This window comes from Chrysochloris asiatica, unplaced genomic scaffold (genome assembly GCF_000296735.1).
Source record: "Chrysochloris asiatica unplaced genomic scaffold, ChrAsi1.0 scaffold00024, whole genome shotgun sequence".
NCBI classification, from domain to species: Eukaryota; Metazoa; Chordata; class Mammalia; order Afrosoricida; family Chrysochloridae; genus Chrysochloris; species Chrysochloris asiatica.
The window spans coordinates 19,365,903-19,380,074 of record NW_006408542.1 but is presented as its reverse complement, the minus strand read 5'-3'; the positions used below and the strand labels follow the sequence as shown (position 1 = coordinate 19,380,074).

The following is a 14,172-nucleotide window of genomic DNA, read 5'->3' as shown; positions in this document are numbered from 1 at the left end:
AAGGGGCCATGCATTGCAGTGAGCACTACAGAGGAACCTAGCACTTGGACCCAGACTTCGAGTTTGAACCAGATGAGAAAGTTGGGCGTTTATGAAAGGTTGCACTTAGGTTCATGGGTACTAGCTGGAAACTACTGTTGGTAGTACAGATGACAAATGGGGTGTTTCTTCAGGAGGACAGGGCTCTCGGTGAGCTTGGAAGATGCAGGAAGAAGAAGTGGAAGAACGAGGGAAGGACTGAAGGGTAAGAAGAATGTAAACATATGCACATTACAGGAGACAGTGTGTTAGGTGGGAAAATGCCACAAAGACAGAAATCCATGGATCATTTCTAAGAAACAGTTGTTTATTGTTAAGTGTTGTCAGTTGGTTCTTATTCATAGCGACCCTGTATAGGGTTTCTGAGGAGTGGCTGGTGAGTTTGAACCACCGACCCTGTGGTCCAGCACATTATCCGGCAGCACCACACCAGAGTATATAAATTCTGGCTCAGTCAAAACTTATGTATGTGCACATGCATGTCTGTGTGTATACATACATGTGCAAGTGCATGTAGGGATTAGTCTGGAAACTTGGTACAAAGTCCAATTACGGAGTGCCTTGAAGTGATTATTTTGGTTAACATTGCAAGATTATGAGCAAGGATGACATGCAGAGTAGGAATATTATTATGGTCATTTGTGTATAATAGGAGGTTGGAGAGCACAGGGTAGGGAACCCTTGAGGATATCATTGTAAGTTCTGAGGCTGATAAGATGGGTGAGACCCAGATGGCAGCCAGGGTCCAGATGTAAAGCCATCATGCAGGAAGAATCAACAGAACCTGACTGAGGGAGCATGGCTCCAGAGGTTCAGACCTTGGAAGCCAGGGCACTAGTGGAAGCCAGGGCAACAGACACAAGGAAGCTAGGGAAGCCCAAAGAAGACCACCTAATATGAGTACTGGGAGAGAGAAGTTCAGCTTTATGGGCATTCTACTTGGGGTGAACATGTTCATTGGTGAAGTATAAGGGTGACAGGTAAGGAGGAGAGATAGATCCCCTGATTGGATAACACTTTTTTTCTTTTTTTTTTTAACAGAAACTCTTCACCACTTGGACCTCCTTGTCCCATGAGAATGTACTCCCCATCCTCTTATCACCCCATGTCTCCATTCAGCATTGGCTGCCACTTTAAGAAACCAAGCTGGCTGGCCTGACTCTCCGTGAAGACCTGACCTTGACCTAGGTCAACAGATCCCTGGCCAGAGTCAGGGGTGCCCATGGCTGGTCTTTGCTTTACCAGAGGTGGTGTGCTTCTCCCTGTGAGATGAGGACTCAGTTGCTGTTTTGGGAGTGGGTAGACAGCTTAGCACATTTGAAGGAGTTCCTGGGTGGCACAACCTACTAACTAAAAGGTTGGCAGTTTGAGTCGACCCAGAGGCATCTTGGAAGAAAGGCAGGGGGATTTGCTTATGAAAGGTCACATGAAAACTCTCTGGACCAGTTCTGCACACATGAGGTCCCTATTAGTCAGAATCAACTTGATAACCACCAGTATTTGTTGAGTGGAGACTAGGAGTTCTGTTTAAGAAGGAGGAAACAATGAAGAGGGTGATCATTTCTTGGAAAATCTAGTGGCAACAAGAGGCATTTCTTTCCTTTAGTCTTCCAAACTGCTGCTTGCATGATTGATGGAGACACTCACTTGCTATAGTTTTGTTGGAATCACTAATTTTAGTAACTGGTTGGCGTCCTAGCATTGTGGGCGCAGATGCAGACAAGACATTGATTAAATATAAACCTAGCAGGAGAAGAGAGGTGTAAGGGCCCACAAGAAGGATTGTGGGGAGAGGGCCAGGTGCCAGTTCTGCTGCTAAATAGCCCCCTCCTCCCCTCAGACCTCAGTTTTCTCATCTGTAAAATGAGGGTATTCGGATGGAGGATGTCCAAGCTCCTTTGCTAGCAGGATGTTCTGTGATGTGGTTTGTATTATGGGCTCAACCAGTAGCTGGGTTCTGTGAACCATAGTGGAGAAAAATTGCCATCTGGGAAAGGCAATGACAAAACTGGTCTCCTCAAGTCTGTCAAAGCTTTTGGATCAGCCTTGATCAGCTGAACAGAATTCTGGTTGACTCTTACCAAAAGCTAGTCATAAGAAAGACTGTTTAAAAGAAATGGTCAAAGAGTAATTTTCACACATTTAAGAAGACAATTGAACCGTCTCTTCCAGGACATTTTATGTGGAATTGAGATAAAGCAGAACTTAGGATGACTCATTGGAAGGTGAACAGAGACTCAAATCCTACCCAACAGCCCCTTCATCACACCCAGTCCAACCTCAGTCCCCCTATAGAAACCACAGATTTCTGAGGAGCACAGTTTGAATGTGACTGATCTAATGGTGGGGCAAACTAAAGACAGATTTGGGAATGAGAGGGATCCCTGACATCATGCCAGCGTATGCCTTTCATCAAGTCACTGTAAGAACCAGCACGTGAATTCTCCTTCTGTATCTGTTATTGCTAGAAAAAGACACCATGGTTGGTAAAGGGTAAATAGAAATAAAGGAAACCCTTAATGGGTTGATCGACACATGGATTCAAACATCAAAGATGGTAAAGATGGCGGCATAGGATTGGGCAAGTTTTAGCTCTGTTATATATAAGGTGTCCGTGACAACTAAATAGCATTTGTTATGAAAATTATGTTGACAACACTGCCCATCACAGTGTCCATTACAGGCTGCCCCGACATAAGGAACTTTTTTCTGCAGTTCATGTTAGGAAAATTTTATTCTCCTTTCTCCTTCCAGGGAACTGAAATGTTTCCTAACTCTTTGCTCTAAAACAGACAGACAAACAAACAAACAAACACACTTAGTCTCCCCTTGAGGAATTTTCCATTCCAGTTGTAGTCTTTTTCTTTTGTGTGTCAGAGTAGACTTGAGCTCCATAGGGCTTTTGTTTTCTTTTTTTTAAATAAGTAATCGTTGATTTTGTATGCAAACCATGGTGTGTTACTAATGCAAATAAGTGGGACATCTCTCGTTCACACTGATATTTTAGCCATAAAACCAATAATGACCAAAAATTACTGGTGTGTGAGACGAGGTTTCATGTGTAAACTTAAGATCTACATATTAATAACATAATACACATATAATAACAGACAGTCATAAAACTTCAGTGTGAGTAGGTAAATGGAGTCCTGGTGTGGTACTGTGGGTTAATGCGCTGGACTGCAAAGTTGTTTGCATAGAAAGGTCAGCAGTTCAAGCTCACCAGTCACTCCTTGGAAACTCTATAAAGACTCACTCTGGGTCAGAACCAACTGGATGGTATTTGACAACAAACAACAACAGGTAAATGGAGGAAAATAAGGCAGAACTGAAGTCACAACTAACCCTAATAACCATTCCCCACTTTCTAGTCGCATATAAAATAGATAGCAGTTCCCTGACACCATTAATTTTTTCTTCTGAGGTAAAAATAATTCACTATTAATTTAAGTATTGTAAAAATAAAAACAGAAATCGCTTCTAAGAACACAAATTATTTAAGAAGATGGCAATTGCTACACATCCCAAAGAAAAGTAGTTTAACTTTGTTAATTAAAAAAAAAAAAAAAAAAAGTGTGGAGAGCATGCGCAAAGCAGGTATGTTAAAATAAGATTAGTTCTAAAAATTACATCTAAGTCCTCTACTCTAATGTCAAGAAATATTAGGCATTTTCACACATTTCCTAAGAGAATTAGACTACAACCATTAAGAAAAGCATGACCCTAATATTCTCATTCAGTACTTTGAAATACTTTTATATCTCAGTACTTTGAAATACTTTTATATCTCAGATGAGTTTTTTTTTCTCCTCCCTGTATACCTCCCCCAGTTAGGACTTGGAGGGTCAACAAAAGTTTCAGCACATTTTCAGAAACGATTGAAGGTCCTCCTTCCTGCCTTGTCAGGAGTACTAACTGTAGAAAGATTCGTGATGTTGGAAATTGTAGGTGATTCCAAGTTTCAGTCAACTTGTCCCCAGTTGCAGTGTTTTGGGTCATCAGCTAAAATGAATCCCGATGGGTATGAGGAGGGTTAGGAATCTCCCCTCATGGATAACTTATTTAGTTGAAAACAACATTGGCATTAGAAGAGAACTGCTGGAAAATGACTGCGTTGTCAAACTTTATAGACCGAGAGATACTTTAGAGAAAAATGGAGAAACTGACTTAAACTAACTTTTGTAGATAAAGACCCCAGAGAACTGTCAACAGACATCTTATGATCAGAGAAAGATTAAGATGAAAGTAAGTAACTCTGTTGGAAATGGTACCAACAAAACTGGGTCAATAATCTGAGCATTTCTTCTACGTGTGTTTGATTTGACCCAAGGGAGCCACAATTAGGATGAGATATACAGATCACAAAGTATAGATCAATTTAGGGATCACAGGATATAAGAAGTTCAGGAACACAAGATCTGTTTTTTATCTTTCGCTTCTTTTAAAAACAAAATCAAAATGAAAGATCCAGCACATAGTAGGAACAAAAACCAAAGAGATGCTTTAAGAGTGCTATTAAAAGAATTCTAGTTATCAACAATATCTTTGAACATCTGGATTACACATTTTACACAAAAATCTGTTGTAATGGGTACCATCTATGTATCTATCACACTGATTGGGCCCTGAGATGTCTTGATCAAGCCTCAGATGGCTGACCAATTCTCTACACATTATTTTCCTGGACTTCTTTCTGTGCCAAAGTCAACTCCAAAAATTTTGTTTCCGTTTGGAGAGCTTCATAATTAATTCCCATGTCATCTTTTTCATAAGGTTCAAGTTCTTTTTGTAAGTCTTAAGCATTCAGCATCATTTTGAGGCTTTTCATGGATTTTAATTTTTTCTGCCTCTAGGTATTTGACAGTACAAATAGATTCATTCCCTTTATCTTCAACGTTTTCTTTGGAGAGTAAGTAATCCTTGTATTAATTCATTCTTTTGCTTTTGAAGATCATTTAACAAGCCAGTATCATGTTCAATTGACTTTATTTCCTTTTACAAAATGTTTGCCTAGTTTTCTGAGTCTGATATCTTGACATTTTTTTCATCAAAAGCTCTCTTTTCTTTGTTATTTCATATTTGTTATTAAAGTCTGTAATTTCCTTAAAAATTTTTTCCTCTTCCTCTTCCACTTTTATCTTTGTAGACTCAAAAGTTTGGAGAACATATCCCTTGGGTTTGTAGTTTCACTGCATTGCCTTCCTAACGCATTTTCATGAGTTTTCAAAACCTGTAAGAGGAAGGATTTTTCAGAAAATTGTTGAACCTTAATTACAACTTGATCTTCTTTTCCTTCAGCTCCTCTGTTGCTTTCTGGATTTTTTTTTTTTTTTTCTTTCTTCACGACATCGGATTGTTTCCGACCTGATTTCGTGCACCTGGAGGTGACTCTCCTTGGCCTGATGCTCTGGGAAGAGGCAGTGCTGGAGCAAGACTCCAGATTCCTCTCAGACCAGGCTCCTCTGGATCCTTTTGTTGCTGCTAAACATTTTATAACCGAGACTGAGGGTGCTGGAAAGTGTAATCAAGAAGGATTATTCTAGAACCATTTCCACATTGACCTCCATTTCCCTCCATAGGATTTTCAATGGCTGATTTTTTTAAAGTACAGCCTTTCTTTCAAGGTACTTCTGAGTGGGCTTGAACCTCCAACCTTTTGGTTAGCAGATAGTACATTAGCCATTTGCACCACCATATATCATTTAATGTAGTTCATTCTTAGTGTTGTGTGGGAGATCCTAAGGACTAGCCCTTCCACATGCCTTCCTAGACGTGAGAAGCTAGAAAGGTAAAAATGAAAAATTACAGATTACCTTGCTCCTGGGGTTCTGGATTTATCCAGCTTCACCAATAGGGGCATTCATGCAATATCTGAGAGGTGATGTGAGACAGAGGCTGGCTTCATACTGTGTTGGCTCTTGCTGGCCTGCAGCGTGGTCAGGGGTGTGGATGTTTCAGCAGTCCAACCACTAGCTCTGTGGGCACCGTGGTCCACTGGGGGTGGGGGGTGGCAGTGCCTCCCTGATGCTGGGCTTGGAGACTTGGCAGTGTGTTCTTGATTTCAACTATTCTGTGTGTCGAGCTCCTGATTCTCAACCACCTTAATCTTGGCAGAGGTGACAGCTCTGTGTCACTGCTGAGGCCAACCTAGAGCCTGCTTCTGCCTTTCCTATGATACATTGTGTAGATACCCAGTTCCCTGTGCAGTATAGTTTTTATACTTAAAACCATAAAAGTGGATTCTCTTTCCTGTCCTTGAATCCCAATTGATATTTCTTGCTTACTAGGATGCTTAGATCCAAGTCAACTTAGGGTCTCTGAGCCTCAATTTCTAGGTTGCTAGCTTCATTATAGTCGTCATCATCTCATTGTCTTGTATTGTATTGCATTGCACTGATGTAATGGTGTGTCTCACTATTGGTTTCTACCTTCCTCACTGACTAAGATCTGATTGATGTGTTATAGTGCACCAAACTCTTCCCCCTATTTTCACTTGACTCTTAAAAAAAATATGATGGGAGCACACAAAAAATGCTTCTGGTTGCTTGGGTGACTCAGATCTGAGCTTTGAAGAATGAGATCTTTCTCAGACAGATAGGCAGGATAGAACTTTACCAACTGAGGGAAAGTCTTGTGCAAAGGCTCCAAGGCACAGCAGACATGGCATGCTCAGTGAAAATTGCAAATGGCTGAGAACTGTTGGTGTGTGCAGTGAGTGGGAGGAGTGACAGAGACCTGCAAGGCCTTGTATTCCTGTAGTGATTGGAAGTCAGTGGAGAATTCTAACATAGGACTGGCATGATAGAGAAGGGTTTGGGATTGAGATTAAAAGCAGAGAGCTGTGAGGAAGGTGTGATAGCAATCCAAGTAAGAGGTGATTAGGAGATGGCAGTCAGGATTGGTGATGGATCAGATGTGAGTCATGAGAGGGAAGGAGAGATGTAGGAGGAAGCCAAGATTTCTGGTTTGGGCAATTGGGTGGATGGTGCTCATTGAAAAAGGAGACTCTGGAACAAAACAGGTCTGGGTTGGAGGCAGATAGGTTGGAAGTGGATACAATGAATTTGAGATTATTTGATATTCAGTTGGCTATATAGGTCTGGAACTTGAAAGAGAGAGTCTGTTTGGAGTTATACATTTTGGGAATCATTAAGTTCAAGTGGCTGTTAAAATCTTGGGTGTGGGTGAGCTTACTCGGGGAGAATGAGAAGCTGGGAAAGAGGGAAGACTAAGGATTGAGTTGAAAGGATAATTAATAAAAGAAAGAAGAGAAACTTTAAAAGAGATAGAGGAGGAGTAGCCTGAGATAAATAAGAAAAAATAAAGGAAGAGAGAATTTCAAGGAAGATAAAATGACCAACAGTAACAGAATTGCTAGAATATTCAATAAGATGGTGACCTTGGCAATTTAATTCATTTCAACAAATAAACATTGAGTTCCTATGATATTCCAGGCATGATTTGTAGAACCTGGGGATATATCAGTGAAGAATTCTATTTTAGTGAGAGCAGTCAGCTAATAGAGAAAAATCATAATAAATAGTGTATTATATAGCATGATAAAAGTTGACAAGTGCTATAGATAAAGGGAAGAAGAATATATCGGTATATCGCGGGGTGGGGTGGGGGGGAGGTTAAGGGATGTTGGACAGTGTAGGGCATTTTAAATAGTGTGGCCAAAGAGTTACATTTGAGTAAAAACTTGAGCGTGATAAGGGAGTTAACCATAGAAATATATGGGGAAAAGTATTTCAAGTAGAGAGGATGGTCAATGCAAATTAAGGAAGACAGTGTGGCGGGAGTGAAGAAAGGGAAGGAGGTCAAAAGTGGCGGCATCTTCCAGGATTGGATAGGCTACTGAAAAGACTTTGGCTTTGGGGATTAGACCATGTCATTCCTCAGCTCAAAACTACTGGAGAGTTTTATACTAAGGAATGATGTGGTCTAATGAATGCTTTAAAAGGATCACTGTGGCTACTGTGTTTATAATGAACTATTAGGAAGGCAGAGGAGCAGCAGAGACATCTGGTAGGAAGGTGTTATGATGATCCCGTCAGGGCAGTGCCAATAGAGGTAAGTCAGAAGTGCTTGAATTCTGGATATATTTTAAAGCTGTGTCAAAAGAATTCCTGATAGGTTGGTATAAGGGATGTGATAGAAAGAGGGGTTAAGGATTACTTAAAATTTTTTTGGCATGAACAACTAGAAGGATGGCTTTGCTCTCAACCTGGTAGAAAATGGCTTTGGATCAAGAAGGTTTGAGTTTGGAGATCATAAGCTTTGTTGTGTTGGATATGTTGAGTTTTAGTTGTCTATAAGACATCCAACTGAGCCTTTTCTATGACATGGGAGCAGTGGAAGCCAGATTGTTGATGTTGAGGAGTAAATTGGAAGTGAGAGAGTGTAAATAGACTGTAGACTACATGTCTACAAATTTGGCTGTGAAACAAAGGTGCGCTGTATAGTGAAAGTGAGAGAGGATGGCTAATTAAAGGAGAGTTTATGAAAAAAGTTGTGAGCCAGTGGCAATCTAGAAGTTGAAGCCCATGGGAAAGAACTTGCCTGTGGAGTGAGATGCTTGCATAATCCAGAGAGACTGGATTCAGATCATCAGAATATCCAGGCACCTTTTCCTATGAGAAGAGGTAAGATTGAGGGCAGATGTATACAGGTTTTGAGTCCGAGGTGACAGAGGCAGGAGATTGAAGTGTATTTATATTCTCTATAAAATAAAAATCAACATCAACTGAATGAAAATGTAACTATTTAGAATAGACTCTGAAGGGAATGGGAGAAATCAGGGAGTTGCTGAGAGAGATGAGGGTGTAGGCTGATGTCATAAATCTGTGGGGCATCATTATTCATTGTGCTGACGTTTGGTCCAGCAGTCCTTAACTCTGACAGAAGGAGGATCTTTAGATGAAACCAGGACTGGGAGTTTAAGGGGTAGATGTAATGGAAAGACAAGGAATTGATAGAACTGGGGTGGTTGACAAGAAAAGAATGGAGGTGAAACCGTGGAGGGTTACATTGGTGGGGAAGGAGTGAAAGTAGGTATGGAGAAACAGGAAAAGTCAGGAACTAAGAGCTCACGAAAGGTCTGGGAATAGGTGTCATAGGACGTAAGCAAGAGCTAGAGGAATAAGAGGATGCGATCTGGGAATGGCGCATGGGGGTTAAGACTTCAAAGACATGTTAAGACTGAAGGTGTAACCAGGGGTGGACAGCCTAGTGTGGAAAAGGGCATGAAAGTCACTGGAGCTAAGAATGATAATGACTTGGAGACTGGGATGTTACATGCCAGTTAAAGGGAAACCGAATTCTCCCAAGATAAAAGCAGGAATCAGAGTGGAAAAGAAGTCAGTAGGTCAGATGATAAACTCTTCAAACATTGTTGTAGAGAGTTCAAGCCATCCCTGAAGAATATGAAAACGGGGAGTAGAGGATGAAGTGATGCTTGGCATAACCCTCAAGGAAGGATGTTTGGTCCAAGGACTATAGAAGAATGACCTAGTAATCTTGGTCCTCTTTATGAAGTCCCCCTGCATATTTTTGGAGTCCTGGTGTGGTGCTGTAGGATAAGCACTGGAGTGCTAACCACAAGGTCAGTGGTTCAAACCCACCAGCCGCTCCTTGGAAACCCTATACGTGGTTGCTATGAGTCAGAACCAACTCAATGGCACTAATAATAACAAGGATAGGTATAATGTGCTCCGGTAGCGTAGTGGTTACGAATCGGGCTGCGAACCTTAAGGTCAGTGGTTCGAAACTACCAGCCGCTCCGCGGGAGAAAGATGAGGCTTTCTACTCCCGTAAAGATTTACACCCTCGGAAACCCTATACAGGGTCGCTATGGGTCGGAACCGACTCGATGGCACACAACAACAACATGTTGCTGGTTGTTGTTGTTGTTAAGTGTTGTTAAGTGTTCAGTTCTGACTCATAGTGACCCTATACAGGGTTTCCAAGAAGTGACTGGTGGGTTTGAACCATTGACTTTGTGGTTAGCATTCCAGTGCTTATCCTACAGTGCCACAACAGGACTCCATATGTAGTCAATATTTAATAAATATTGGCTGAAAAATGGGAGATTGGCCAGATTCTGATTTTTGCAGGGTAAATTACCTGAAACAAACAGGTAAGACCTTTAACTTTCCTCCACCCATTTGTGTTGTCAATAGGAATATTACATACTCAAAGTTTAAGGTCACATGGAAAACAAAGGAGAGGCTAGATTTCCATGTGTGTCACCTGCTGGGACCTGGGGGTCTGGAATTGTCAATGGAACCTGAGTTTGCTCAGGCTACTGGGGGCCTGACAACTGATAGGGAAACAGAAGGAACTGGAAAAGATGCCAAGCCCAGAAGTGGCACCTGGAAACCAAAGACTAACGTAAGATTACTTGTACAATGAACAGAAAACCTATGCAAAGGCAAATATTTAATTTGAGGTGGAACTTTATTTTCCTTCTATCAGAATAACACAGATCTTGGATCAAAGCCTCTGGGACTAATGACAAAAAATTATATTAAGTCTAATTATATTCCATTTAGAGACTCCTGGGAAGCCATTCAAATATGCAAGAGTCCTTTGTGAAAGGTAGAGTTCATTCTCCCTTATTGAGAAAGACAAACTGAAGTGGAGGTGGGTTGAGTGGAAGTAATTATGTTTGATAAACTCAATTACCACTTCTCAGCATTGGTAATGGGTTCTGCTCAAACAATGGAAAAATAATTATGTGTTCTCTTCTTTTGATGATCCAAGTAAATAAAGAAAAGAAATAACAAAGTTTCTAGAACCTGGCAACTTCAAGGCAAGTCCAGATCCTACATTATGAAAGACACTTCAGGACTTATTAATACATATTGCACGGACCCACTTAGCCTGAAGGTGGATAGCAGAGATTTGGCTATCAAGGGCAGAGCGATGTTAGGAGCACCTTGAAGGGAGGTACTATGTTAACTACTCCTTGGTACCCTCTTGTACACATTACAGATATTACCTAAAGTTGGTTTAGGGGATGCTCTGTTTTGCTCCCCTGAGTAAGAAGGCCTCCATGTTCTTTTGAAGCAGTTGTATACACAGTTGGCTACTTAGTTTTTTGTAAAACGCTGCTTAGTTCATACCTTGAAGATTCAGATCAGTAAAAAGGAGCAACAAACCAAATAAAAGCAATATAAAAGAAAACATTTGTCAAAGATTAGCTATGGGCTGAATTAAATAAATAGTATCATCCTGAGTGCTCATAAATGTTTTGTCTTCTCAAAGGTTTAACCCCTGTTCTAGAAGCCCAGGTGGTGCTGTGGGCTAACTGCAAGGTGGTCAGTTCAAATCCACCAGCCACTCCTCAGGAGAGAGATGAGACTTTCTGCTCCCATAAAGATTTACGGTCTCAGAAACCCCAGATGGGGTGGCTGTGAGTCAGAATTGACTCATTGTTAGTGAGTTTGGTTAGGTTTTGGATCTTTGTCCTAGCGGTCAGAGCCACGCATCCGGTGGTTTACTGACTGCTTTCAAAGGCACTTCAGATTCAATAATGCCTTTCCCTTCTTCTAGATCTTCATTCTCTAGTGCTGCTATAACAGAAATTCTACAAGTGGATAGCTTTAACAAACAGAAATCTTGTCTCTCACAGTTCAGGAGGCTAGAAGATGGAATTCAGGGGCTCAGCTCTAGGGGAAGGCTTTCTGTCTGTGTCAGTTCAGGAAGAAGGGCCTTGTCTCCTTTCAACATCTGTGGGCCTGCTGTTCCTTGGAGACCTCCATGCATGTTGGCATCAATCTTTCCCTGGCCTAAGTACTGGGGCCTCAAGTCCAAAGGATGAATTCTACTCCTGGGTCTTCCTTCCTGGTGGTAGTCTGGTCTTCCCCCTCTCTGCTTGCTTCTCTCTCCTTTTATCTCTTAGGAAATAAATGGTGATGCTGGTCATAACTCAGGGAAACTCCCCTTACATCCGATCAGGATCAGGACTACCACGTGAGTTAGGGTGCTCATCCCACCTAATCCTGCTGCCTTAATACAACAAACATAACCTAATCTTCACTAACATAGCCTAACCCTGTCCCATTAACACAGGGTGGTGGTGGTGGTGGTGGTGGTGGTGTTGTGCCATTGGGTTGGTTCTGACTCATATCGACCCTGTATTGTGTTTCCGAGGCTGTAAATCATTATGGGAGTAGAAACCCTCATCTTTCTCCTGTGGAGAGACTGACTGGTAGACTTGAACTGTTGAGTTTGTGGTTAGCAGCCTAACACGTAACCCAATACGAGACCAGGGCTCCTTCATTAACATACAGAGGTCAGAATTTGCAACACATCACAAATGGAGAAAAATTACATCAGATCACATCATGGAGGAATAATTACATCATTGCTTAACTGCCAAATCACTGAGCATTATGACCCAGCCAAATTACACATGTTTTGAGTGAGCACAATTCAATTTATGATATTTCCCCACAGTGCCCCCAGCCAATTCCTGGGACTAACCTAGAGTAACTCTCTCAGTTTCTTTTCACCCAGAACACAGTGGTCACTAATCCTGTCAATTTTGTGTTTCAAGAAGCCCACTCCCAACTGTCTTCTAAAATCTGTCTTCTTTCCTCCAATTACAAGAATATAACTATAACTCACGTCTTTGTCACCTGTCTCTTTGACACGTGCAGCCATTTTCGAATTAGCTTCTCTTTCTTCTCACTGATCCATCTTCTATGTTGTTTCTGGGATACATGGAAATCAATATGAAAACAAGCAAATGAAAAAAACAAACTAAAACATAAATCAAATTGTGTGTGGCATTATGATTGAAAGCACAGAGTGTGTTTGAACCCTAGCTCACCACAGCTTGACCTTAGTTTAAACACTGCTGAAACTAGGTCTAAAAAGAATCCTACCTCAGGGGGTTGCTGTGATAATTCAATGAGTGAATCAGGTAAAGAAAGTTCCCTGTACAGAATTACCATTCAGTAATTACAAGGAGCTCTAAGGAGCTCTGGTAGCGTAGTGGTTACGAATCGGGCAGCGAACCACAAAGTCAGCAGTTTGAAATTACCAGCTGTTCCGCGGGAGAAAGAAGAGGCTTTCTGTTCCGGTAAAAGATTTACAGCTTCGGAAACCTGGCACAGGGTCGCTATGAGTCGGAACCGACTCCATGGCACATAACAACAATAATTATAAGGAGCTGTAGTAGTGTAGTGGTTAGGAATTGGGCTGCTAACCTAAAAGTTGGCAGTTCGAAACTACCAGCTATTCCGCGGGAGAAAGATGAGGCGTTCTGCACCTGTAAAGATTTACAGCCTCGGAAACCCTGTCACTATGAGTCTGAACGGATTCCACGGTACTTAACAACAAGAAGAAGTGTTAATTATGAGTCTTGTAAGAACCTATCAGTGACTCTCCGCTGCTTACAACAATATCCACATCCTACATCAACAGTTTTCAAATATTGCTTAAAGGAGACTTGGGGTTCCTTGTATTAATGAAAACTTTTTTGTGTCTTGAGGGACACAGGAAGCACTGACACACAGATTACTCAGGGTCTGCTTTGGTTTTAATATGGAGTCCAGTGGTAAATTGGATTAGTTAGCATTGGACTGCAAACTATAAGGTTGGTGCTTCGAGTCCACTAGCTGATCCATGGGAGAAAGATAAGGTTTTCTCTTCTAGCAAAGATGTAAAGCTTTGGGAATCCTAAACAGTGTTGCTAGGAGTCAGAACCGACTCTATGGCACTGAATAACAATATCTTTGGCTTCAAAATTAATGTTAACATTTTAAATAGAAAACTCTAGCTGTGCCTTCACCTTTTATGTTTTATGTTCAGTTTGCAAATGTCATAATCCCAGGTGTCAGTCTAGTTGATAGCATCCCTTTGTAGGAGCCCATAGAGTTTCTGCTACAATAGTCAAACTACCTTTACAATGTAATATATTTTATCATTAAATACTCCAACTGTCTGATGAATCAACACTGTCTTCCAAAGTATTTACACAATTTTCACAAATCTATCAAACCTATAAGGAGCTCCGGTAGTGCAGTGGTTACGAATTGGGCTGCGAACCTTAAGGTCAGCAGTTAGAAACTATCAGCTGTTCTGCAGGAGAAAGATGAGGCTTTCTGCTCCCATAAAGATTTA

General features: G+C 41.3%; 1 pseudogene; it reads right to left on the bottom strand.

Moving 5' to 3' along the window:
* Positions 1–4,705: 4,705 nt before the first annotated feature.
* On the bottom strand, positions 4,706–12,708 carry LOC102824799 (annotated as a pseudogene).
* Positions 12,709–14,172: the final 1,464 nt, after the last annotated feature.